Source organism: Sus scrofa, chromosome 3 (genome assembly GCF_000003025.6).
Source record: "Sus scrofa isolate TJ Tabasco breed Duroc chromosome 3, Sscrofa11.1, whole genome shotgun sequence".
NCBI classification, from domain to species: Eukaryota; Metazoa; Chordata; class Mammalia; order Artiodactyla; family Suidae; genus Sus; species Sus scrofa.
In genome coordinates, this window is record NC_010445.4 from 4474971 (window position 1) to 4502855 (window position 27885).

The 27885-nt window shown below is 42.6% G+C and overlaps 1 long non-coding RNA gene across 1 annotated transcript in view; it reads right to left on the reverse strand.

Annotated features, from left to right (window-relative positions):
• LOC102160627 overlaps positions 1–27885 on the reverse strand; it is a 63365-nt gene that overhangs the window by 7081 nt on the left and 28399 nt on the right. Inside the window, exons 4-8 of the long non-coding RNA XR_002342211.1 lie at positions 26578–26707; positions 25471–25774; positions 7164–9881; positions 4457–4701; positions 189–312 (exon numbers count right to left, since the gene is read on the reverse strand). This is a non-coding gene — a long non-coding RNA (uncharacterized LOC102160627). The remainder of the gene's footprint in view (positions 1–188; positions 313–4456; positions 4702–7163; positions 9882–25470; positions 25775–26577; positions 26708–27885) is intronic.

The window sequence follows — 27885 nt, forward strand, 5'->3', positions numbered from 1 at the left end:
TGAGGCAGAGTGCAACCAGCCTGCTGAGCCCTGAAGGAGTGCCCAAAACAGAGCCAGCCTGCGAGACTCAAGGGTATGCCCTCCCCACTGGTTTTTTTTTGTTTGTTTGTTTGTTTTCGAAGGGCTGGGGTGGGGGTGGGAGGCGCTGTGCCCATAGCATGCAGAAGTTCCCAGCCCAGGGATCTAACCTGAGCCAAAGCACCGACAGTGCTGAATCCTTAACTGCTGGACCACCAAGGAACTCCCTCTTTTCTCAATTTTTTTGGCTCCAGGTATTTCAGGAAATTGACAATACACAGCTGACCTATGAAGCTAATTGGAGAAATACTTTAGTGACCACCCATGACAAAGAATACAGACTTCAAAAATGGTTTAGTAAAGTCAGTAAGTAAGCAAATAATAAGAACCCACAACAGGAGTTCCCGTCGTGGCGCAGTGGTTAACGAATCCGACTAGGAACCATGAGGTTGTGGGTTCGGTCCCTGCCCTTGCTCAGTGGGTTAACGATCCGGCGTTGCCGTGAGCTGTGGTGTAGGTTGCAAGATGCGGCTTGGATCTGGTGTTGCTGTGGCTCTGGCGTAGGCTGGTGGCTACAGCTCCGATTCGACCCCTAACCTGGGAACCTCCATGTGCTGCGGGAGCGGCCCAAGAAATAGCAACAACAACAAAAAAAAAAGACAAAAGACAAAACACACACACACAAAAAAAAAGAACCCACAACAAACAACCCCTAAGGCAGGGGATAAAATCTGATTTCCAGAGTTGCTACATCATATCTAAAATGTCCTAGAGTTCCCACTGTGGCATACTGGGCTAAGAATCTGACTGTAATGGCTCAGGTTGCTGCAGAGGTGCAGGTTTGATCCTCGGCCTGGCACATTGGGTTAAGGAGCCAGCTTTACTTACCTGTGGTGTAGGTTGCAGCTGCAGCTCGGATTCAATTCCTGGCCTGGAAACTTCCATATGCTGCGGATGTGGCCAAAAATAATTTTTATTTAAATGTCCAGTTTTTGGCAGAAAATTACAAAACATGCAAAGAAATAAAGTATGGCCACTCACAGGAAGAAGACTAACACGAGTCCTATCCACAAACCCTGCCTCTGAGGGGGTGGGGGGTGGGGAGTGGTCCAGCCAGTGGGATTACCAACATTCCCAATCAGTTACTTGAGACTAAATTTAAACAAATTCAATCAGAATCCTAAAAGGCTTTTCAGTCAATCTAAAGGTCACTTCTAAGAACTAATGATGGTAAAACCAAGAAAGTTTTGAAAGACAGAAAAGAAGAGGGACTTGGAAAAGTGTTGCAAAGCAAAAGCAATTAAAACACCATCTTAGCACAATTACAAAATGTGTGCAATATTAATAAAATCCAGAAAGAACTGGAGAACTTACAAGCTATGAGTCAGGACTAAGACCGCAAATAACAGAAAACTTACTACAACCCAGCAGCTGGCAGCCCCACGCTCGAAATCAACCAAACAATGGTCTGAGATCACCTGCTGTTAAAAAGCCCCCAACAACAGAAATTCCTGTCGTGGCACAGTGGAGGCGAATCCGACTAGGAACCATGAGGTTTCGGGTTCGACGGATCTCGCTCAGTGGGTTGAGGATCTGGCATTGCTGTGAGCTGTGGTGTAGGTCACAGACGAGGCTTGGATCCTGCATTGCTGTAGCTGTGATGTAGGCTGGCAGCTGTAGCTCAGATTCTACCCCTAGCCTGGGAATCTCCATATGCTGGGGGTGCAGCCCTAAAAAGCAAACAAAACCAAAAACTAACGATGCCCATGGACTCCCTTGCCCTCTCAGCTTAAGTATCCATCCCTTCCACAACTAAACTGGGCCCAAAGGATGGTGCTATTACTGGCTCACCAGGGAATGTGCCAGCTCTTGGCTCTCAGCTTTCTTCTGGGAGGATACAGAGAAGTGTACTGAGAAGACAAGAAGCAAAGCCACTATGGATGATAATTTAATCCATGATAAAGATAGTATTTCAAATCAGGGACAAAAATACATTCAATGGTATAAGGACAACTAGCAACTCATTAGATAAAAATCAAGCCACATCTTGTCCAGGAAAAAGTGGTTAAAGATCAATGAATGATCCCTTTAATTTTTAAAACATTTCACACAGAGGAAAAATACTTAATACGTTAATCAGTTCCAAGAGGAAACTGCTTGCTTGCACTCTATTTCTCTCACACAAGGAATAACGTCATTTCCTCATTACATGGAAATTTGCAGAGCAGAAAGTAGCCATGGAATCATTTTCTCGAAAGAAATCACTCTTGCCCTCAATTTTTGTATTGAGTACTTGTGAATTTTTAAAATGTGTACCTCTGCAATGTCAGGATGCCGCACAGCCCCAAGTGACCAAGAAGTCTCAACTCCAACAGGCTCACACAGAGGGAAAACTAATGACTGGAGGGCTTCCTGATGCAGGGCATCCCCGAAGCTGACTGTCACCCCTGCATCATCGCTGCACACCTGCCTTCCTTCTCCCTGTTCCCCACCCACCTAGCCACCTCCAAGAGTCACAAGACCCAACCTTCTTAGGGCCGCACCCACAGCATAGGGAGGTTCCCAGCCTCGGGGCTGAATCCGAGCTGCAGCTGCAACCTACACTACAGCCACAGCCAGGCAGGATCCAAGCCGAGCTTGCAACCTACACCACAGCTCACAGCAGTGCCAGATCCTTAATCCACCAAGCGAGGCCAGGGATCAAATCCACATCCTCATGGATACTAGCCTGGTTCTTAACTTCCTGTTCCACAACGGGAACTCCCAGCAATGCCATACTGCTTATGACTCACCAGTGACAAAATCTTAACCCCAAATCATGCAGAAAACTTTCCCAAGACATGCTATGGACTATCACCCAAAACAATCCCTGAGGGAGAAAAACAGGCCACAGCGAGGCTCTCCCACAAGGACAAAGTAGAAAGCAGCCTGACGACTGCTGCCAGAAAACAGGTGAAACAGGAGCAGGAATCAGGGCACTGTACCTGCCACTGTGTCAGGCAGTTGGCTCCTGGGTGCCTAACACTTGGGCTGCACGCACTGTATCTCGGTAGCACCCTGTTAACCCATCAGGCACAGGAAAAATAAGGGAATTTTCTATGCCCAGCACAATCCTTGACATAACAAGCACTGCTGTTTGACAGGGCTTGTGCTGCGAATTGCTGTACCTGCCTATGCATATTTCATGAATTGTCATTAAATCAGCTAAACCCAGTTGTTGTTGTTGTTGTTGTTTTGTCTTTTTGCCTTTTCTTGAGCCGCTCCCGAGGCATATGGAGGTTCCCAGGCTAGAAGTCGAATGGGAGCTGTAGCCACTGGCCTACACCAGAGCCACAGCAACACGGGATCCGAGCCACATCTGCGACCCACACCACAGCTCATGGCAATGCCGGATCCTTAACCCACTGAGCAAGGCCAGGGATCGAACCCGCGACCTCATGGTTCTTAGTCGGATTCGTTTACCACTGAGCCACCGCGGGAACTCCTCATGACACTTTTTTTTAATAAGGCATTGCTCAGCTTTTTTATTGAAGAACAGATCAGTAACAATGGGCACTTTTATTTGTATTTGTATAGCAAAAAACAAACAAACCAAAACACCCCGTGAGAATAAATGATTTGATAGTTTTCCAAAACCTTTTACAAAAATTTTCAGAGCTCTTTTAAGAAAAATATATTGAATACCCATGTGCCTACCACTAAGTTCAACACTTGCTAAAATCTGCTGTTTTTTGGAGTTCCCATTGTGGCACAGCGTGAACCAATCCAACTAGGATGCATGAGGTTTCAGGTTCGATCCCTGGCCTCACTCAGTGGGTTAAGGATCTGGCGTTGCCATGAGCTGTGGTGTAGGTTGCAGATGTGGCTCGGATCCTGTGGCTGTGGTGTAGGCCGGCGGCTACAGCTCCGATTAGACCTCTAGCCTGGGAATCCCTGTTCGCCGTGGGTGTGGCCCTATAAAGACAAAAAAAAAAGTGCTATTTTTGCTTCATCTACTTCTCTACGCATGTTTCCTCTGTGCCACTTCAGTGCTGCAGACATGACAGTTCACATCTTCACAGTCAGCACGTGTGTCCTTAGAAACACACACTAACTTTCATAACCACAGTTACCACACTGAAGAAAATTAACTCTAGGAGTTCCTGTGCTGGCTCAACAGAAACAAATCTGACTAGTATCCATGAGGATGCACAGTCGATCCCTGGCCTCACTCAGGGGGTTAAGGATCCAGCATTGCTGTGAGCTGTGGTGTAGGACACAGACGCGGTTTGGATCCTGAGTGGCTGTGGCTGTGGCTGTGGCTGTGCATGGCTGGCAGCTGCAGCTCTGACTGGACCCCTAGCCTGGGAACCTCCATATGCCGTGGGTGTGGCCATAAAAAGACCAAAAGAAAAAATTAACTCTAATTCCCATCGCACATTCAATTTCCTCCAGTTACCTCCGAAATATCTTTGTAGATGTCTTTTTGAACCAGATGTCTTTTGGATCCAGTCAAGGTTCATGCATGGTATTTAATCATGTTTCTGTGAACCAAAAACAGTCTTCTCTGCATTTCTTTTTTAAAGATGACATTGACTTTGGGAAGAGACCAGACCAGTTGTCTTGGGTTCCACATTTCAGATTTGTCTGTTTTCTCCACTGAAGCTGTTCCTCTATCTCCTTCGTTTCCTGTAAACCCAAAGGCTAATAAAGACTTGATTAGATTCACATTAAATATTGCGGTACGAACACTCCACAGTGCAATATAAGTACTTCATATTACATTTCATCAAAAGACATGCCATTGCTACTAACAATGCTCACTGAATCACTTGGTTAAAGTGGAGCTGTCATTCCATAGTACAGGTCGCCTTTTTCCAGTTTCACTGTGTATGTTCTCTGGGTGCTATCTGGCTCTACACAATACCCTGCTTCCTTAGTGTCTAATGATCTCAGCATCCATCTAGCTGCTCCAGAGATTGCAAATGAGCAGTTTTTCAAATCTATCATTCCTTCTACTTTTGTCAGCTGACACTTTTCTGTAACAGAAGCCTCCCCACACCTAGAGATGAAGAGCTGTTCCTACTAAAAGAACAGGGTGAAAACCTAGTTCTTGCCTTCTAATTCCAGAATAAGGAGTTTTAAGATTCGCCTCCAATGGCGGAAATGAGCTGAGCTCCTTCGTTTTGCGTATTGCTACAGACTCAGGTTTTTGTTTCATATTCAGAGGTGAGTCATCCTGTCTGACCATCAAGTTAGCTCACATCTGACTCACACGTGACCTCTGACACATCCCCTTTACCTCACACTTGACCTCACATGCTTCCTTGGTTTTTGACCAAGATGTCCCAGGCTCAGAGTTCCTGTCATGGCTCAGTGGTTAACGAATCCGACTAGGAACCATGAGGTTGCAGGTTCCATCCCTGGCCTTGCTCAGTGGGTTAAGGATCTGGCATTGCTGTGAGCTGTGGTGTAGGTTGCAGATGTGGCTTGGATCTGGCATTGCTGTGGCTGTGGTGTAGGCCAGCAGCTGTAGCTCTGATTAGACCCATAGCCTGGGAACCTCCGCATGCCGCTGGTGCAGCCCTAAAAAGACAAAAAAAAAAAAAAAAGTTCCAGTCTTATCCTAGAACAGTCGGGGCCCAGACCTAGACTCAGCTCTTTCTCCAGGGAGTCCCGTTCCTTGTGCAGGCTAAGCTGGGAACTGAATTTTCTCACCGTCCTGGGGTTGCCATTCAGTGGATGGAGCTATGAAATACACAATTTTAAAAAACAGTATTTTCAATTTGTATTTATCTTTATAGTGGGCTTTACATAAATTCTTTGATTTTGATGGTTGTTTCAAACTAGTTGTTTTGATTTCTAGTAACTTTAACAATCTATTTTTGTCCTATACTACAATAAACACAAAAGAGACTCAAAACACCACTACTACTGACAAGAAAACTGATAATTTTATAATTTTTTGCAGGTCTCTTTGTCCTCAGACAAATCCCATTAGGGATGTATATATAATCACAGTATGGAGTTCAGAAGTTTGTTGCAAGAATTCTTTTTTGGCATGGTTAAGTTGCCAATTTGATATTAAGTTTATCTGTTCCTTTGTTTTCAGTTTCAGAATCTTATTTTTACTTTTGAATACATAAGTAATTTACATTTGTTCAAAAATCAAAAATCTCATAAAAAAGTAAAAATCAAAGAAACCTTGCTCCCACCCCTGCCTCTACCGCCTGTGCATTCCTGCCTCCATAAGCATTCATTTTTACTAGTTTGTAGCTTTATCTTCTTAGTTTCTCTTTGCAAAATAAGAAATTGTGTATACATGTGAGAAAACTCTCAGTTCTTACACAGAAAGTAGCAGGCTGTTTATAGTACAGTACTGTACTTTTTTCTCAATAATATGCTGTGGTGCAGGTATACCACTTGTATACTGTACTATCAAAATACAAACACTGGTAGTGTTTAGGGTAAGAAATCTGTCATATATCATTTTTTTTGGTCTTTTTGCTATTTCTTGGGCCGCTCCCGCGGCACATGGAGGTTCCCAGGCTAGGGGTCGAATCGGAGCTGTAGCCACCGGCCTACGCCAGAGCCACAGCAACGCGGGATTCGAGCCGCGTCTGCAACCTACACCACAGCTACACCACTGAGCAAGGGCAGGGACCGAACCCGCAACCTCATGGTTCCTAGTCGGATTCGTTAACCACTGCGCCACTACGGGAACTCCATGTCATAATAATTTTTAAGCTATGGGGAGACATTCCCCAGCAACAACTATGCTGGCATCCACTGTGTGAGTCAAACACACATAGCACAGGTTCTGTTGTTTACCAACACACCTAAGCCTTCTTACCCCAGGTACATGTCAGGTGGCTAATGCTGTCAGTTTGCTGCTACAGACTGTGTTTTCAAAGGCTTCATATTACAACAGTGAGCAGCATTAGCATTAGATTCACCTTAGGTCACATTTTCAAAAGGTGGTACCACACTGGAATCACGACCTCCAGTATTACATTATTTCTGGAGGAAAAATTGTATCCATGTTTCCTAAATTGATAGATTTCCCCTCAGTATTAATTCCTTTCTTATATAATGAAATTCGATTTTTTTTTCTTAACACTTTTGTATGTAGAACATTTATGTAATTATACTCCACTATCCATTACCTGATGTGCAGTAAGTTGTGATTTTGTAAATGCTTCAGTACCTTGATACCTTTCCTTGTGACTTCTCTGAAGCATACAGCTGATTCATAGGTGGAGACTAGTAATGTTCTCAAGGCTCTCCTGTCAAGTTGTCTGATATAAGAAAACTCAGTTTCTCCAGTGCGTTTGCTAAGATGTGACAAAATGTGATGTCACACGGGAGGATTTTCCACACTGTTGCCACTTGGGGTATCTCCCTGGTGTGAATTACCTCATGTTTGGTGAGAGCTGACTTCTTGAAGGATTTCCCATATTCATTACATTCATAGGGCTTCTCCCAGGTGTGTGTGTGCTGATGCACTGTGAGAGTTGACTTCATACAGAAGGATTTTCCACATCACTTCTCCCCTGCGTGGGTTCTCTGATGATTAATGAGGTGATTTCACATAGTTTTCTCACATTCTGTACATTCAAAGGGGTTCCTTCCTCTATGGGTTCGCTGGTGTACAGTGAGGGGTGATTTCATACAGAAAGATTTATCACATTCATTGCATTTATAGTTTCTCTTCTGTGTGAGTTCTCTGATGGATGATTAGGGCTGATTGTAAACAGAAAGATTTCACACATTTATTACACTCCTGGGGCTTCTCCCCAGTGTGTATTCTCTGATGTTTAATGAGGTGATATCTGAAAGAAGTTTTTCCCACATTCTTTACATTCATAAAGTTTCTCCCTTGTGTGTGTTCACTGATGTTTAGTGAGGCGTGACTTCTGGAAAAAAGGTTTCCCATTCTTTACATTCATAAGGTTTCTCACCTGTGTGTATTCTCTGGTGCTGACTGAAGGCTGACTTCATATAGAAGGTTTTCCCATAGTCATTACATTTGTAAGTTTTATCCCCTGTGTGAGCTCTCTCGTGTACAATTAAGGTTGACTTATGGTGAAAGGTCTTCTGATGGTCATTACATTCATAGGGTTCCTCTTCTGAATGTGTCCTCTGATGATCAGTGAGGCTTGACTTCATAGAAAAGCCATTCCCACATCCTTTATATACGTGGGGTTTCTTCCCTGTGTGATTTCTCTGATGAATATTAAGAAGCGATTTTATGTAGAATGACTTTTGACATTCATTGCATTTAAAGGGTTTCTCTCCTGTGTGAGTTCTTTGGTATATAATCAGAGTTGACTTCACATGGAAGGCTTTCCCACATTCATTACATTTATGTGGTTTCTCCCCTGTGTGAATTTTCTGATGTTTAGCAAGGGATGATTTTTTGCAGAAGGACTTCTCATCCATAGGGTTTCTCCCCTGTATAAATTCTTTGATGCAGTGAGGATAGAATTCATGGAGGATGATTTGCAACATTCATTACATTCACAGGGGTTTAAACCTCTGTGAATTTCCTGGTGTTTAGTGAGATTTTACTTCACACACAAGGTTTTCCCACATTCATTACAGCCATAGGGTTTCTTCTGTGTGTGAGATATTTGTATAATTAGGGCTGACTTGTAGCAAAAGAATTTCCCACACTCAGTACATTTATAGGATTTCTCTTCTGTATGCTTCCCTTGATGTACATGTAGGGCTGACTTACAGTAGGATTTTCCACATTCATTGCATTTGAAAGGTTTCTCCCCTGAATGCATTTTCTGATGTTAAGTTTGATTTCACACAAATGATTTCCCACAATCCTTACATTCATACGGTTTCTCCCCTGTGTGAGTTCTCTGATGATGACTGAATTTGGATTTTGCATAGAAGAATTTCCCACAATCCTTACACTGATAGGGCTTCTCTCCTGTGTGAATTCTCTGATGGACTTTTAGGGCTGAGCTATAACAAAAAATTTTCTTACATTCATTACATACATCAAGTTTTCCCATGTTCTCTGCTGATCAGTAATGGCTGGCTTCCCAGAGGCACTATCACATTCACTGGGTTTCTCTCCTGTTTGAGTTCTTTGAGGGTCAGTAGCTTATGATTTGTGGAAGTTTTTTCCACATTTGTTACTGTCATATAGTTCCTCTTCTGTGTGTGTCTTCTCATGTTGAGTGAGGTGTGATTCCTGGTAAAAAGAATTATTGCAATGATGGCATTCAAACGTTTTCTTTCCCGTGGGAGTTTTATGAAGTTGAGCGAGGTGGGTCTTCGGCCTGAAATTATTCCCATTTTCATTAGATTCATGGGTTTTTTCCTCCATGTTAATTTTCTCATGTTTAAACAGAGTTGACTTCTCACACTCATGAACTTCAAAGTGATTCTTCCTTGTGGGAGCTTTGTGCCGGACTTTGAGGGCTGACTGGTTGCTGATATTTCCCCCCTATTCCTTAGGAATAGGAATTTTCCCTCTTTTGGGGCCCTCTGAGGTGTGATGGTGGCTGCCTCACTGACAGCTGCTCTGCATTCATGATCTTCAAGAGGTGGCCCTAAAGGCTCAATTTTCTGTTGTCCAATAAGGTCTTTTTCCCCATCTTGGTTATGTTCATCAGATTTCTTTCCAGTATGAGTACTGCCTTGATTATTATCAGGAAGCAACTTCCCACATGGATTAACTTCATGAGAATTTTTACTTGGATGATTTTTATCACTAATAACTGATTCTGAAACATTTTTCAAACTCATTCTACCTAAGTCATATTGACAAGGTATTTTTCTGAAAATCTCTCTCTTCTTAGTATTTTTTTTGCTGATAAGTGAAACTTGCCACAAATGCTTATCTTGGTTTTCCTTTCTTCTGTCTATAAGGTCATAAATAAGAAAAATTAGTGTGCTTTTAAAATGCTAACAGTTTCCTATGTAAATACAATTTAGTATATCAGTAATTCTCATTTTTTAGTCCTAAGCTTCTGTGATGAAATCCGAGGCATGTATTTCTCCTTAGGCCAGGAAAAAGAAAAATAGAAAATACCTGCTATAGTGGAAAAGGGAGGAATTCCCATCATGGCGCAGCAGAAACAAATCCAACTAGGAACCATGAGGTTATGGGTTCTATTCCTGGCCTAGCTCAGTGGGTTAAGGATCCAGTGTTGCTGTAAGCTGTGGTGTAGGTCACAGACGCAGGTCGGATCCTGTTGGCTGTGGCATAGGCCGGCAGCTGTAGCTCCGATTTGATCCCTAGCCTGGGAACCTCCGTATGCCACGAGTGCAGGCCTAAAAAGCAAAAAAAGAAAAGAGAAAAGAAAGAAAACAGAGAATGAACAAATATATTTACTGTTTGAAAAATAAGACCTTCAGAATTAAAAAGAGAAGAACTAAACAGAAGGAATAGTACGACTGAGGAAAAAGTATGGTAGAGGAGTTCCTGTCATGGCTCAGTGGTTAACAAACCTGACTAGCACCCATGAAGATACAGGTTCGATGCCTGGCCTCACTCAGTGGGTTAAGGATCTGGCGTTGCCATGAGCTGTGGTGTAGGCTGCAAACATGGCTTGGACCCTGCATTGCTGTGGTTCTGGAGTAGGCCAATGGCTACAGCTCCAATTGGACCCCTAGCCTGGGAACCTCCATATTCCACGGGTGCAGCACTAAAAAGACAGGAAGGAAAGAAGGAGGAAAGAGAAACAGTGTGACAGAGAAACTCACAGAAAATTGGGTTATTATCCCAATGAAAACTATGAACAGGAAGTAGAGTGAGAAATATTAGTATACATGGATTTCAGGAAATACATCAGAAAAAGTCGAGTGTGGGATTAAAAAAGATTTTATGTATACAGATATAACACATTATCTATTAAAGCAATGGACAAAATAAGATCCATATTAGTTGTTTAAGACATCCTTACAAAAAAATACAATAAATACTTTAAAAAATATTAATTCCCATTCACAAGCCACAAATCTGCTTTTCAGCTTTGGTTCTACTAAAGACTTAGTTGACCTCCAGAAAATGTATCTCTCCCCTTTCCTCCCCCTTATCTTCTCTCTCCTTCCCTTCCTCACACACTTTTTTCAAATAATACCTCTCTTTTTTTTTTTTTTGTCTTTTTTTGCTATTTCTTTGGGCTGCTCCCGCAGCATATGGAGGTTCCCAGGCTAGGGGTCAAATCAGAGCTGTAGCTGCCTGCCTACACCAGAGCCACAGCAACGCGAGATCCGAGACACGTCTGCAACCTACACCACAGCTCAGGGCAACGCCGGATCCTTAACCCACTGAGCAAGGGCAGGGACTGAACCCACAACCTCATGGTTCCCAGTCGGATTCGTTAACCACTGCGCCACGACGGGAACTCCCAAATAATACCTCTTAAACTCAATTTTCTCCAACAGTGAAATAGGCACTACCTATACTTTTTATTTACACACTATGGAAAGGACTAATTTTATCTACTAGCACTCAAAAACACAAGTTAAAAACGTATCATACAATTTGTTTATCTCTTCCAACTACAGCCTATACTCCTGGCAGGTTTTAATGTATCGTCAGTTGCCTTTGAGTCCCTCTGATGAGATGTGCAGTGGCGACCCTCAAACAGAAGAACCAGAATTACTTGGAAATTTTTATTCAAAACGTGAAGTACAGCCTGTCATGTCAATGTATAGACCTCCTTGAATCAGAATGTACAGGTAAGTGATGTAGGCCTATATACTTAAGAAATGCTTTCTGAATAAACATATCTATCTGTATTAAGAGATAAGCATACTATTACACATTACACATCAAATTAAGGAAGAATAAAAAAGAGACGCATCAGATGGGGACAAAAGCCTCAAGCGATAACCAGATGCTCTCAGGCATCACAATGAAGTCTGAGTTCCTTCTGGCTCAGCCACTAAGTGAAATGGGAATCTAAGAGGGGAGAGATTAATGTTAGCTCGAGTAATTCAGAAGCCCTTCAAAAAGAGAGGTGAGGAGTTCCCGTCGTGGCGCAGTGGTTAACGAATCCGACTAGGAACCATGAGGTTGCGGGTTCGATCCCTGCCCTTGCTCAGTGGGTTAACGATCCGGCGTTGCCGTGAGCTGTGGTGTAGGTTGCAGACGCGGCTCGGATCCCAAGTTGCTGTGGCTCTGGTGTAGGCTGGCAGCTACAGCTCCGATTAGATCCCTAGCCTGGGAAACTCCATATGCCGCGGAAGCAGCCCAAAGAAATAGCAAAAAGACAAAAAAAAAAAAAAAAAAAAAAAAAAAAAAAAAAAAAAAAAAAGAGAGAGAGAGAGAGAGAGGTGAGAAATTTAGCTCAAATTCAAACTAAGTATAAAATAAGCACAACGAGCATTAATCACATGGCAGGCACAGTCCTACACCCTTTCTTAGGATCTGGAGGGGGGAGAAGAGGTACAGATATGGGAGGGTGTGTGAGCAGTGTTTAGAAGGCACAGTCAAATGGAACTTATCAGGAGTCTTTGAGCAACAGCAACAAAAGAGCTGAATGTGGACTGGTACATTTGTTTTCAAAAGAGCTGTCATTAATAACAGATGGCAACCCTAGGCTTATCTAAGACTATCAACAAGACAAAACAGATGTGCTACGTTTTAAAATATATACTTACAATCAAGAATGAAATAAGGCATCAAAGAATAAGGTTTTGGTTTTGAGTGAGGTCACTGGAAAGTAAGAATAAAAGCTATACAATACAGTTTTCAAATGAAAATAAAAAATAAGAGGAACTATGGAGAGATCAGTCCTATAGGTCTTTTCATAGTTATCAGGCATGGGAGAAAAAATGTTAGTCCTTAAGCAAGTGGAGATAAGGAATGTGAGAGGATTTACAATTTGGAAGAAATGATTTTAGGGTTAGTTTTGTCATAGTGACAGTGAAAGACTGGACACCTCAGGTAAAATGGGGATTAGAGGGTAGATGAGACTAAGATAGAGGAGGTGGGCATTTTCCAAACACTGGGGCAAGTGAAAAGCTTAACTCTCAACAGACAAGGTACTGGGGAAGTACTATAGAGAAGGGACATAAGACCAAACTTCCCAGGAGCAAGAGTGAGCATGTCATCAAAACTGCTTGCTATTGTAAGATGTCTTACTTTTACTAAATTTGATGATATAAAATACTATTTCATGGTCATACTTTTTCTTTCTTTTTTTCTTTTTGCCTTTTCTAGGGCCGCACCTGCAGCATATGGAGGTTCCCAGGCTAGGGGTTGAATTGGAGCTACAGCTGCCAGCCTACACCACAGCCACAGCAACGCCACATCCAAGCCACGTCTGCAACCTACACCACAGCTCACGACAATGCCAGATCCTTCACCCACTGAGCAAGGCCAGGGGTCGAGCCTGCAACCTCATGGTTCCTAGTCAGATTCATTAACCACTAAGCCACGAAGGGAACTCCAACTTTTTATTTCTCTGATGAACAATGAAGTTGTAGGTATTCTCATTTATCATGTGTGGTTTTGTTTCTAATTTGTTTTTCCTTTTCATGTTCATCTTTTGTCCATTTCTCTGTAGGGCTGTGCGACTTTTCTCAGGCATTGTTGGAGTATATTATTCAACAAACTTAACTGAATGCTCAACTCTGTCTGGCACTATCCTTGACAGTGGAAATACAGATACGAATTTCTTAAAAAACAAAAAAAAAAAACCTTTTCTGGGAGTTCCCATCATGGTCCAGTGGAAACAAATCCAACTAGGAACCATGAGGTTGAGGGTTTGATCCCTGGCTTCACTCAGTGGGTTAAGGATCTGGTATTACCAAGAGCTGTGGTGTAGGTCGCAGACACAGCGCGGATCTCATGTTGCTGTGGGCGTGGTGTAGGCCAGCACCTGTAGCTCCGATAGGACCCCTAGCCTGGGAACCTCCATATGCCGTGGGTGTGGCCCTAAAAAGCAAAAACAAACAAACAAACAAAAAAACCCTTTTATCATAAAGCTTATATTCTTGTGGGAGGAAGCAGACATTAAAACAAATAATGTAAAATGACTTAAATTTCTATTTGAGAAAAGCCATGAATGTATTTTATACATTATACCTTTGCTGGTTTTGTGTTAAAAGTAACTTCTCACTCCATGCCATGTCTTTTGAATTATTACGGTATTTTGTAATGAATGTTCTTAATGTAATTAATCTATTTTTTCCTCAAAAACAGTATTTTTGTGCTGTTTGATAAGCCCTTTCAGAAGGATTGCACATGTATGATGATACATACATATTAACACCATACATAAAATTCCCCTATTTTAATATAGTTACAAAGATATTCCACTAGGCTTTCTTCTAGAAGTTTTATATACTTTACTTTTAGAATGATTTCTATAACGGCAAAAGACGTGTTTTCCCCCACGTGCATAAATAATTTTCTCAGCAGCACTCACTGAATAATCTCCCCTTTGCCTGCTCTCACATATGTGATTTCTCTATGTGTGGAGCTAGTCCTGGAATCTTATTTCTGATTCATTTATTTTTATACCAATATAATACTACCATATAACCAGCACTGAATTTGAGAGGGCAAGCTCCCCGATATAGTTTTTCTTAGCCTTCTAAAGGGCTTTATTTTGGGACTATGCTAGTCCACACAAATTTTTTAATTTTGGATCTAATGATCCTAGAACTTGAAGTCTTCATGTTTTAATTCTGTTCTCCTTTTTAAAAAATTTTCACAGTTCTTGTCGTGTCTCAGTGGTTAATGAACCTGACCAGTATCCATGAGGATGTGGGTTTGATCCCTGGCCTTGATCAGTGGGTTAAGGATCCAGTGTTGCCATGAGCTGTGGTGTAGGCCACAGACACGGCTCGGATCCCATGCTGCTGTGTCGAAGGCCAGCAGCTACAGCTCCAGTTCGACCCCTAGCCTGGGAACCTCTGTATGCTGTGCATGCGGCCCTAAAAAAAAAAAAAAAAAAAGACGAAAAAAAACTTTTTTTTTGGCCATCCCACGGCATACGGAGTTCCCAGGCCAGGGATCAGATCCAAGCTGCAGCTATGACCTATGCTGCAACCACCCCAATGCAGGATCCTTAACTTACTGTGCCAGGCTGGAGATCGAACCTGAGTCCTGGTACTTCAGAGGCACCGCTGATCCTGCTGAGCCACAGGGGAACTCCCATTTTAATTCTATTAAATCAATCCCCATTTTAGTTTTAGACTTAATTCTTAAATCAGTACTCAAAAACAATCTTACGCTGTATTTTACCTTTTTTAGGGCTGCACTTTTTAGGGGCTGCACCTGAGGCATACGGAAGTTCCCAGGCTAGGGGTCGAATTGGAGCTACAACTGCTGGCCTATGCCACAACCACAGCAATACCAGACCTGAGCCACATCTGTGACCTGCACTGCAGCTTGCAGCAATGCCAGATCCTTTAACCCACTGAGTGAGGCCAGGGATGGAACCCACATTGTTGTGGATACTAGTCAGATTCTTAACCCACTAAGCCACAATGGGAACTCCTATTTTACTATTTCTTTTGTTGTTGTTGTTGTTGTTGTTGTTGTTGTTGTTGTTGTTGTTGCTATTTCTTGGGCCGCTCCCGCAGCATATGGAGGTTCCCAGGCTAGGGGTCCAATCGGAGCTGTAGCCACCGGCCTACGCCAGAGCCACAGCAACGCGGGATCCTAGCCGCGTCTGCAACCTACACCACAGCTCACGGCAACGCCGGATCGTTAACCCACTGAGCAAGGGCAGGGACCGAACCCGCAACCTCATGGTTCCTAGTCGGATTCGTTAACCACTGCGCCACGACGGGAACTCCCTATTTTACTATTTCTTGAAGTTCATGTTCTAGAAGATTCTTTAAGAATTCATGAGAATAATATTTCCCAACATGCTTACATATTCAAACTTATTTTATTGTTACTTTAACTGGGAATAATATTTTGTCTGCATACAATATTATTGGGATTTACTTTCAGTTCTGAAGGAGTTTGTAATTCTTTCTCCACTACTTTTAAAAGCACTGAATACTATTGTGGATATCTGAGATCAGCTTGATTTTTTTTTTCCTCCCTCTTAAAAATGACTTAAGTCCTGGGGATCTAATGTACAGCATGGTGTCTATAGCTAATAATATGGTATTGCATCCTTGAAAGCTGTGGCAATTAAATCTAAATCGTTCTCACCACCCCCCCCACACAAATTACCTACATTAACTACCTAAGAGGATGAATGTGTCAATATTCTTAATCTTGGTAATCATTTTACAATATATATCAAATCATGTTGTATACTTTAAATATATACAATTATATCTGTTATTCTTCAACCATGTTTGAGATGACTTAATTCTTTGGTTTTGCAGACCAAAAAGATCTTTCTTTAAAAATCTAGTAACTTCCCTAGGATATATCATGGTGGTAACAATTCTGAGTTGGTTTCCCGTGAGTTACTCTGTCCTTTTCATGCAGACTCCAGGGGCTTCTTTCATGCCAGGAAGTTTTTCTTGCAATGTATTGTTCTAGCAGGTATTTCTGGCTCTCCATTCTGGGGCCTGCATGGTGTGTGTGCTGAATCCCCCTTTCCAGTCTGCCTCATGTGCCCCCTAATTGTGCCCTGGCTTCCAGCTCCTGCTCACTTCTTGTGCTGCTCTCTCCCAGGTCCCTCACTGTGTTTTCAGCTCCTTGTGCTCCTTCCAATACTACACCTTTCACTCTTAGGTTGTTTTCTCTTCCAGTTGATTCTTGAGCACTGGAAGCTTTCAGATCATCTCCTGTGGTCTCTGTGCCTCTTTCACCTACCTCAGTGCTTCTGTATAGTTCCTTGTGCTTTTGGATCATAGGGGCAACTGCTGCATTAAGTTGTAAAATATTCAGAGTGAAATAATACTTGGTCACAATATTTCTCTCTTCTTTTTTTTTTTTTTTTTTTTTGGTCTTTTTTTTTTTTTTTGTCTTTTTGTCTTTTGTTGTTGTTGTTGCTATTTCTTGGGCCGCTCCCACGGCATATGGAGGTTCCCAGGCTAGGGGTTGAATCGGAGCTGTAGCCACCGGCCTACGCCAGAGCCACAGCAACGCGGGATCCGAGCCGCGTCTGCAACCTACACCACAGCTCAGGGCAACGCCGGATCCTTAACCCACTGAGCAAGGGCAGGGACTGAACCCGCAACCTCATGGTTCCCAGTCGGATTCGTTAACCACTGCGCCACGACGGGAACTCCCAAATAATACCTCTTAAACTCAATTTTCTCCAACAGTGAAATAGGCACTACCTATACTTTTTATTTACACACTATGGAAAGGACTAATTTTATCTACTAGCACTCAAAAACACAAGTTAAAAACGTATCATACAATTTGTTTATCTCTTCCAACTACAGCCTATACTCCTGGCAGGTTTTAATGTATCGTCAGTTGCCTTTGAGTCCCTCTGATGAGATGTGCAGTGGCGACCCTCAAACAGAAGAACCAGAATTACTTGGAAATTTTTATTCAAAACGTGAAGTACAGCCTGTCATGTCAATGTATAGACCTCCTTGAATCAGAATGTACAGGTAAGTGATGTAGGCCTATATACTTAAGAAATGCTTTCTGAATAAACATATCTATCTGTATTAAGAGATAAGCATACTATTACACATTACACATCAAATTAAGGAAGAATAAAAAAGAGACGCATCAGATGGGGACAAAAGCCTCAAGCGATAACCAGATGCTCTCAGGCATCACAATGAAGTCTGAGTTCCTTCTGGCTCAGCCACTAAGTGAAATGGGAATCTAAGAGGGGAGAGATTAATGTTAGCTCGAGTAATTCAGAAGCCCTTCAAAAAGAGAGGTGAGGAGTTCCCGTCGTGGCGCAGTGGTTAACGAATCCGACTAGGAACCATGAGGTTGCGGGTTCGATCCCTGCCCTTGCTCAGTGGGTTAACGATCCGGCGTTGCCGTGAGCTGTGGTGTAGGTTGCAGACGCGGCTCGGATCCCAAGTTGCTGTGGCTCTGGTGTAGGCTGGCAGCTACAGCTCCGATTAGATCCCTAGCCTGGGAAACTCCATATGCCGCGGAAGCAGCCCAAAGAAATAGCAAAAAGACAAAAAAAAAAAAAAAAAAAAAAAAAAAAAAAAAAAAAAAAAAAAAAGAGAGAGAGAGAGAGAGAGGTGAGAAATTTAGCTCAAATTCAAACTAAGTATAAAATAAGCACAACGAGCATTAATCACATGGCAGGCACAGTCCTACACCCTTTCTTAGGATCTGGAGGGGGAGAAGAGGTACAGATATGGGAGGGTGTGTGAGCAGTGTTTAGAAGGCACAGTCAAATGGAACTTATCAGGAGTCTTTGAGCAACAGCAACAAAAGAGCTGAATGTGGACTGGTACATTTGTTTTCAAAAGAGCTGTCATTAATAACAGATGGCAACCCTAGGCTTATCTAAGACTATCAACAAGACAAAACAGATGTGCTACGTTTTAAAATATATACTTACAATCAAGAATGAAATAAGGCATCAAAGAATAAGGTTTTGGTTTTGAGTGAGGTCACTGGAAAGTAAGAATAAAAGCTATACAATACAGTTTTCAAATGAAAATAAAAAATAAGAGGAACTATGGAGAGATCAGTCCTATAGGTCTTTTCATAGTTATCAGGCATGGGAGAAAAAATGTTAGTCCTTAAGCAAGTGGAGATAAGGAATGTGAGAGGATTTACAATTTGGAAGAAATGATTTTAGGGTTAGTTTTGTCATAGTGACAGTGAAAGACTGGACACCTCAGGTAAAATGGGGATTAGAGGGTAGATGAGACTAAGATAGAGGAGGTGGGCATTTTCCAAACACTGGGGCAAGTGAAAAGCTTAACTCTCAACAGACAAGGTACTGGGGAAGTACTATAGAGAAGGGACATAAGACCAAACTTCCCAGGAGCAAGAGTGAGCATGTCATCAAAACTGCTTGCTATTGTAAGATGTCTTACTTTTACTAAATTTGATGATATAAAATACTATTTCATGGTCATACTTTTTCTTTCTTTTTTTCTTTTTGCCTTTTCTAGGGCCGCACCTGCAGCATATGGAGGTTCCCAGGCTAGGGGTTGAATTGGAGCTACAGCTGCCAGCCTACACCACAGCCACAGCAACGCCACATCCAAGCCACGTCTGCAACCTACACCACAGCTCACGACAATGCCAGATCCTTCACCCACTGAGCAAGGCCAGGGGTCGAGCCTGCAACCTCATGGTTCCTAGTCAGATTCATTAACCACTAAGCCACGAAGGGAACTCCAACTTTTTATTTCTCTGATGAACAATGAAGTTGTAGGTATTCTCATTTATCATGTGTGGTTTTGTTTCTAATTTGTTTTTCCTTTTCATGTTCATCTTTTGTCCATTTCTCTGTAGGGCTGTGCGACTTTTCTCAGGCATTGTTGGAGTATATTATTCAACAAACTTAACTGAATGCTCAACTCTGTCTGGCACTATCCTTGACAGTGGAAATACAGATACGAATTTCTTAAAAAACAAAAAAAAAAAAACCTTTTCTGGGAGTTCCCATCATGGTCCAGTGGAAACAAATCCAACTAGGAACCATGAGGTTGAGGGTTTGATCCCTGGCTTCACTCAGTGGGTTAAGGATCTGGTATTACCAAGAGCTGTGGTGTAGGTCGCAGACACAGCGCGGATCTCATGTTGCTGTGGGCGTGGTGTAGGCCAGCACCTGTAGCTCCGATAGGACCCCTAGCCTGGGAACCTCCATATGCCGTGGGTGTGGCCCTAAAAAGCAAAAACAAACAAACAAACAAAAAAACCCTTTTATCATAAAGCTTATATTCTTGTGGGAGGAAGCAGACATTAAAACAAATAATGTAAAATGACTTAAATTTCTATTTGAGAAAAGCCATGAATGTATTTTATACATTATACCTTTGCTGGTTTTGTGTTAAAAGTAACTTCTCACTCCATGCCATGTCTTTTGAATTATTACGGTATTTTGTAATGAATGTTCTTAATGTAATTAATCTATTTTTTCCTCAAAAACAGTATTTTTGTGCTGTTTGATAAGCCCTTTCAGAAGGATTGCACATGTATGATGATACATACATATTAACACCATACATAAAATTCCCCTATTTTAATATAGTTACAAAGATATTCCACTAGGCTTTCTTCTAGAAGTTTTATATACTTTACTTTTAGAATGATTTCTATAACGGCAAAAGACGTGTTTTCCCCCACGTGCATAAATAATTTTCTCAGCAGCACTCACTGAATAATCTCCCCTTTGCCTGCTCTCACATATGTGATTTCTCTATGTGTGGAGCTAGTCCTGGAATCTTATTTCTGATTCATTTATTTTTATACCAATATAATACTACCATATAACCAGCACTGAATTTGAGAGGGCAAGCTCCCCGATATAGTTTTTCTTAGCCTTCTAAAGGGCTTTATTTTGGGACTATGCTAGTCCACACAAATTTTTTAATTTTGGATCTAATGATCCTAGAACTTGAAGTCTTCATGTTTTAATTCTGTTCTCCTTTTTAAAAAATTTTCACAGTTCTTGTCGTGTCTCAGTGGTTAATGAACCTGACCAGTATCCATGAGGATGTGGGTTTGATCCCTGGCCTTGATCAGTGGGTTAAGGATCCAGTGTTGCCATGAGCTGTGGTGTAGGCCACAGACACGGCTCGGATCCCATGCTGCTGTGTCGAAGGCCAGCAGCTACAGCTCCAGTTCGACCCCTAGCCTGGGAACCTCTGTATGCTGTGCATGCGGCCCTAAAAAAAAAAAAAAAAAAAGACGAAAAAAAACTTTTTTTTTGGCCATCCCACGGCATACGGAGTTCCCAGGCCAGGGATCAGATCCAAGCTGCAGCTATGACCTATGCTGCAACCACCCCAATGCAGGATCCTTAACTTACTGTGCCAGGCTGGAGATCGAACCTGAGTCCTGGTACTTCAGAGGCACCGCTGATCCTGCTGAGCCACAGGGGAACTCCCATTTTAATTCTATTAAATCAATCCCCATTTTAGTTTTAGACTTAATTCTTAAATCAGTACTCAAAAACAATCTTACGCTGTATTTTACCTTTTTTAGGGCTGCACTTTTTAGGGGCTGCACCTGAGGCATACGGAAGTTCCCAGGCTAGGGGTCGAATTGGAGCTACAACTGCTGGCCTATGCCACAACCACAGCAATACCAGACCTGAGCCACATCTGTGACCTGCACTGCAGCTTGCAGCAATGCCAGATCCTTTAACCCACTGAGTGAGGCCAGGGATGGAACCCACATTGTTGTGGATACTAGTCAGATTCTTAACCCACTAAGCCACAATGGGAACTCCTATTTTACTATTTCTTTTGTTGTTGTTGTTGTTGTTGTTGTTGTTGTTGTTGTTGTTGTTGCTATTTCTTGGGCCGCTCCCGCAGCATATGGAGGTTCCCAGGCTAGGGGTCCAATCGGAGCTGTAGCCACCGGCCTACGCCAGAGCCACAGCAACGCGGGATCCTAGCCGCGTCTGCAACCTACACCACAGCTCACGGCAACGCCGGATCGTTAACCCACTGAGCAAGGGCAGGGACCGAACCCGCAACCTCATGGTTCCTAGTCGGATTCGTTAACCACTGCGCCACGACGGGAACTCCCTATTTTACTATTTCTTGAAGTTCATGTTCTAGAAGATTCTTTAAGAATTCATGAGAATAATATTTCCCAACATGCTTACATATTCAAACTTATTTTATTGTTACTTTAACTGGGAATAATATTTTGTCTGCATACAATATTATTGGGATTTACTTTCAGTTCTGAAGGAGTTTGTAATTCTTTCTCCACTACTTTTAAAAGCACTGAATACTATTGTGGATATCTGAGATCAGCTTGATTTTTTTTTTCCTCCCTCTTAAAAATGACTTAAGTCCTGGGGATCTAATGTACAGCATGGTGTCTATAGCTAATAATATGGTATTGCATCCTTGAAAGCTGTGGCAATTAAATCTAAATCGTTCTCACCACCCCCCCCACACAAATTACCTACATTAACTACCTAAGAGGATGAATGTGTCAATATTCTTAATCTTGGTAATCATTTTACAATATATATCAAATCATGTTGTATACTTTAAATATATACAATTATATCTGTTATTCTTCAACCATGTTTGAGATGACTTAATTCTTTGGTTTTGCAGACCAAAAAGATCTTTCTTTAAAAATCTAGTAACTTCCCTAGGATATATCATGGTGGTAACAATTCTGAGTTGGTTTCCCGTGAGTTACTCTGTCCTTTTCATGCAGACTCCAGGGGCTTCTTTCATGCCAGGAAGTTTTTCTTGCAATGTATTGTTCTAGCAGGTATTTCTGGCTCTCCATTCTGGGGCCTGCATGGTGTGTGTGCTGAATCCCCCTTTCCAGTCTGCCTCATGTGCCCCCTAATTGTGCCCTGGCTTCCAGCTCCTGCTCACTTCTTGTGCTGCTCTCTCCCAGGTCCCTCACTGTGTTTTCAGCTCCTTGTGCTCCTTCCAATACTACACCTTTCACTCTTAGGTTGTTTTCTCTTCCAGTTGATTCTTGAGCACTGGAAGCTTTCAGATCATCTCCTGTGGTCTCTGTGCCTCTTTCACCTACCTCAGTGCTTCTGTATAGTTCCTTGTGCTTTTGGATCATAGGGGCAACTGCTGCATTAAGTTGTAAAATATTCAGAGTGAAATAATACTTGGTCACAATATTTCTCTCTTCTTTTTTTTTTTTTTTTTTTTTGGTCTTTTTTTTTTTTTTGTCTTTTTGTCTTTTGTTGTTGTTGTTGCTATTTCTTGGACCGCTCCCACGGCATATGGAGGTTCCCAGGCTAGGGGTTGAATCGGAGCTGTAGCCACCGGCCTACGCCAGAGCCACAGCAACGCGGGATCCGAGCCGCGTCTGCAACCTACACCACAGCTCACGGCAACACCGGATCCTTAACCCACTGAGCAAGGGCAGGGACCGAACCCGCAACCTCATGGTTCCTAGTCGGATTCGTTAACCACTGCGCCACGATGGGAACTCCCCTCTCTTCTTTAACAGTGTTTTTAGGTGAGTGTTCTTCGCTTACTACATTTTTTTGCCTTTTCTTTTTCTCTTTTTTCTTTATGAAAACATGCATCCTGCACTTCTGCTTAGGACCAAGGATTTAACACTGAATTTGATGGCCTTTTATCTCCCTCAGAAAACCTCCAGTCATTTTTACGTGCAGCCTTTTTTATCCCCCACCATCAATACTTTATGAAGCTAAGGCTTCTGTGTGGGATTCCACCTTGAATCCCACTCCTCCTCTGGTTCTCAGAACCAAAGCAGTTGGTCCTATTTCCATTTTCGAATCAGAAATTCATTGTTTCCTTGTTTGACAAGCCTCTTTCTTGGCCTCCAGAATACTCTCTTGATTTCCAACTCTTTACGCACATGCTGTAGAGCCCGGGGTTTCAGCCTCTTTTCCTGTCTATCCACATCCACTCTCCAAAGCTCTGTCATGACTGCATACCACCTTCCAACTCACGACCCTCAGTTTAATCTGCACTCCTGCCTGTTCTCCAACTCCAGGTCTCCATGTCCAAGTGCCTCACCAATATCTAACCTTGAATAATTAATAGTCATCTCAAACCACTGGTGCTTCTCAAAGTAATTTCTTGAAAAAATTGGCCAACTGCTCCTCCCCATTTTTCCAATCTCAGTAAACACTTCCCACTCCGTCGGGTTGCTCAGACTTAACACTGTCATCCTGGCGTCCCTCCTTTCTCGCACACTCCACATCTTACCCCATAATAAATCCTACTTTCAAAACACACAGCCACATCTCACCACCATCACTTCAAATCCGAGGTACTGCAAACCTCTCTTCACGGTCGAGAGCCAAAACCACCAACACTCCCACAGTTTATGCTTTCTGTTACCGTAACTAATGTTCTACTGTGTTCAACAGACTTTACTGCTCCAGGAAACTCATGCCCAGGAAGATAAAAGTAGAAAATTGTTTTGCTGTTCATTTCAGAAGTTTCATCAAAACCCTTTAACTCACCTCTCCAATAGATACTAAGCTGCTTATTCCCCAGGACTATTCAATCCTTGTTGAATCCTTGTCCACAAACCCTAAACTATTAAATCATGATTCTTACCCAATGGTTATCTAGACCTTGCATTTAAAAATATACATTAAACCATGCCCTCGAATCTCATAAATAACCTGACTTTGTTCACGTCCCTCCAAGATGCTACCAAGACTGTCAAGGTGAGCAATAAACTCAGATTGACCCTAACAATGATGGTTGTGGGTATTTCAGGGGCCAGCATTTCACACTGTCTTGATGCTTTTATTCATGTCCACCACTCTTGCATAGAAGCAAAGAAATTATTTTAAAACATTCTTTTGCAGAAATCCATTAACAGCTATTCATCTCACCAAAATGAAGTCAAAGCCCCTCCCATGTCCTACAAGACATCCCAGGGTCCCTGGCTACCTCTCTGATATCATCTCCCACCAGTATCCCTCTCAGGTGCTCCCTGACACCACAGTGGCCTCCCTGGTTTTCTCAGAGCACTTCCAACAAACTCCTGCCAAGGAACTTTGCCCTGTGGCTGTTCCTTCTGCCTGGAACCCCAGAACCCACACGACTCACTGCCTACTTCATTATCTGCTCTAGTGCTGACTCTACCAGAAAGGTATTCTCCACCCACCTTTGACAAAAGCACCCCCATTCTCCACTCCTGATAGCCTGCTTTAACTCTTTTCATCATTCTTGTCACCACTGGACATGTCAACTTACTCAGGTCTACCTCCTCCTGCTCACTTGTAAGCTCTAGGAGCTCAGGGACAGTGTTAGTTCATCAGCGTAATCTCAACACCAAGAATGCGTGACACAGGGTAGGGATATCCGCAGAATGAATAGTGAATGAAGGTCTAGGGGAAAACTGAAAAGAAAATAGTCCATGAAAATGGAGAGAAAATGAATACTAGGCAAGGAGAAACCAAGAACAAAGGACAGGCAGGAGATCAAAAGCGGGTATAAGAATGGCCAACTTCCCTAGTATGTACACTATTGTATATGGATTGGATGTTCAACAGGGACCTCCTGTACAGCACAGGAAAGTCTACTCTATATTCTGTGATGGCTTAAATGTGAAAAGAATCTGAAAAAGAATGGATGTGTGTATATGAGTAAATCACTTAGTTGTACAGCAGAAATTAACATAATATTGTAAATTAATAATACTTCAATAGTTTTTAAGAATGAAAAAAAAAAAAAAGAATAGCTACCTTCCCTAAAAGTCAGGCAGAAAAGGACAGCGTTGGTATTTAAGAGTGGTGGACGCAGTGTGATTCACGTGATGCGAAGCAGGATGCTCTCTGGCCAGTTACTTCCGAAGGTCTGAGGCCCCTAAACAGAATTCCTGAGACACAGACCAAAGGTTCCAACTCCTGAACCCTCCAATCCGGGACCTCATTTCCACTGGCTTCTTTTTTTTTCTTTTTCATCTAAAAATGCCCAACTCACCTGGACCCCTCCAGCCTGGGAATTCTCTAACAGCCACAGCTCTTCTCCTTGCTCCAGCCTGAAGATCACCTCTGTTACGGTGGTCCAGTACCCTGTGAGTGAGCGTCAGGGTAAGACTTCTGACGAGGCGCTAGACGTCAGGGCCCCTGAAGGATAAGGAAGGTGGGCTTTAAGAGTCACATGATAAAGGTGCCCATTTGAACAGTCTTGACAGAGGTGAGGACATAAACATTCTTTTGGTGCCCAGTGGAGACAATCATTTCTGACCCATGAGACTCCACCAAGGGCTCCTACGTGTTGGCAGCTAAGGAAAGAAATGCACAAGAAGAGACAGGATTAAGATGGCAGAGTAGAAGGACTGGAGCACACCTTCTCTCAGAAAAGCAACAAAATTACAACCAACTGCTGAACAACCTTCAACCAAACAGACTGAAAACTTTCAAAAAAGATACCCTACCCCAGAAGACAAAGAGGAGGCCACATCAAGACAGTAGGAGGGGTGATTATGCGATATAAGCAACCCCACACCTGCCGGGTGGGCAGCCCACAGACTGGAAAGTAACTGCATCACAGGGACTCACCTACGGGAGGGAAAGTTCTGAGCCCCACATCAGGTCCCCATGCCTGGGGATCTGGCCTTGGGATAAGGACCCCCCAGAAGCCCAGTGGGGCTTGTGTGCAGGAGCTCCAAGGCACTGGGGGAAACAGAGACCCCATTCTTGAAAGGCGCACATAGGCTTTCATGTGCACTGGGTCCCAGGGCAAAGCAGAGACTCCAGAGGAATCTGGGTTGGACCTGACTGCAGTTCTTGGAGGATCTCCTGGGAAAACATGGTGACTGGCTTGTTGTGGGGGACAGATACTGCAGGCAAAGTTCTCTGGAATAATCACTCGTGTGTGTTCCTCCAGAGGTGGCCATTTTGGGAAAATCCTGGCCCCAGGCATTAGCGCTGAGAAGCCCCAGGCCAAACAATAATCCAGGTGGGATCACAGCCCCATCCATCAGTAAAAATGCTGCCTAAAGACCCCCCAGGCACACAGCCACCTCTAATCTCACCCAGAGACAAAGCCCCACCCACCAGAAGGATAAGAATCAGCTCCACCTACCAGTGGGAAGGCACCAGTCACTTCCATCAGGAAGCCTATAGTAAGCCCCTGTGACAACTTCAGCCAGAGGGGCGTGGTGGACATCAGAAGTAAGAGAAGCTGTAACTCTATTGTCTGCAAAAACAAAAACCTATACAAAATGAAAAAGCAAAGCACTATAACTCAAAGAAAGGAGTGAGAAAAAAAATCACAGAAAAACAGCTAAATGATCTGGAGATTATCAGCCTCCCGGAAAAAGACTTTAGACTGATGATAGTGAAGATGATTCAAGACATTGGAAATAAACTGGAGGCAAGGACTGATAAATTACAGCAAACACTGAGCAAAGAAATAACAAGGTTTAAGGCTTAAGCAAGCAGAGATGCAAAATACAGTAACAGAAATAAAAAATTCATTAGAAGCAACCAACGGGAGAATACAGGAGGCAGAAGAACGAATAAGCGAGGTGGAGGACAGACTAGTGGAACTTACTGATATGGAACAGAAAAGAGAAAAAAGACTGAAAAGAAATGAAGACAGTCTAAGAGAAATCTAGGACAACGTTAAACACACCAACATCCGTATTACAGGGGTTCCAGAATGAGAAGAGAGAAATAAAGGGCCAGAAAAAAATATCTGAAGAGATAATGGCCAAGAACTTCCCTAACATGGGAAAGGAATCACTCACTCAAATCTAGGAAGCACCACAAGTATCACATAAAATAAACCCAAGGAGAAACGCCCTGAGCACACATTAATCAAACTGACCAAAATTAAAGACAAAGAGAAAATACTGAAAGCAACTAGGGAAAAGAAATAAATAACATACAAGGGAACCTTGATAAGGTTATCAGCAGATTTTTCAGCAGAAACTCTGCAGGCCAGAAGGGGGTGACACAATATACTTAAAGTGATGAAAGGAAAAAAACCTCAAACCAAGATTACTCTACCCAACAAGGCTTTCATTCAGATTTAAAGGAGAAATCAAAAGCTTTACAGATAAACAAAAGCTAAGAGAATTCAGCAACACTGAACCAGTTACAACAAATACTAAAGGAACTTCTCTAGGCAGAAGAGAAAAGGCAAAACTAAAAACAAAAACACTACAAATGACAAGGTGTGCCAGGAAAGGAAAAATACAGTAAAGGTAGGAAATCATCCATGCACAAATATGCTACCAAAATCAGAAATCGTGAGAAGAGGAGGGTACTAATGCAGGACACTGGAGGTGCACTTGCAATTAGGAGACCAACAACTTAAAACAATCTTGTATATATATATATAGACTCCTATACCGAAACTTCAGGGGAGTTCCCGTCGTGGTGCAGT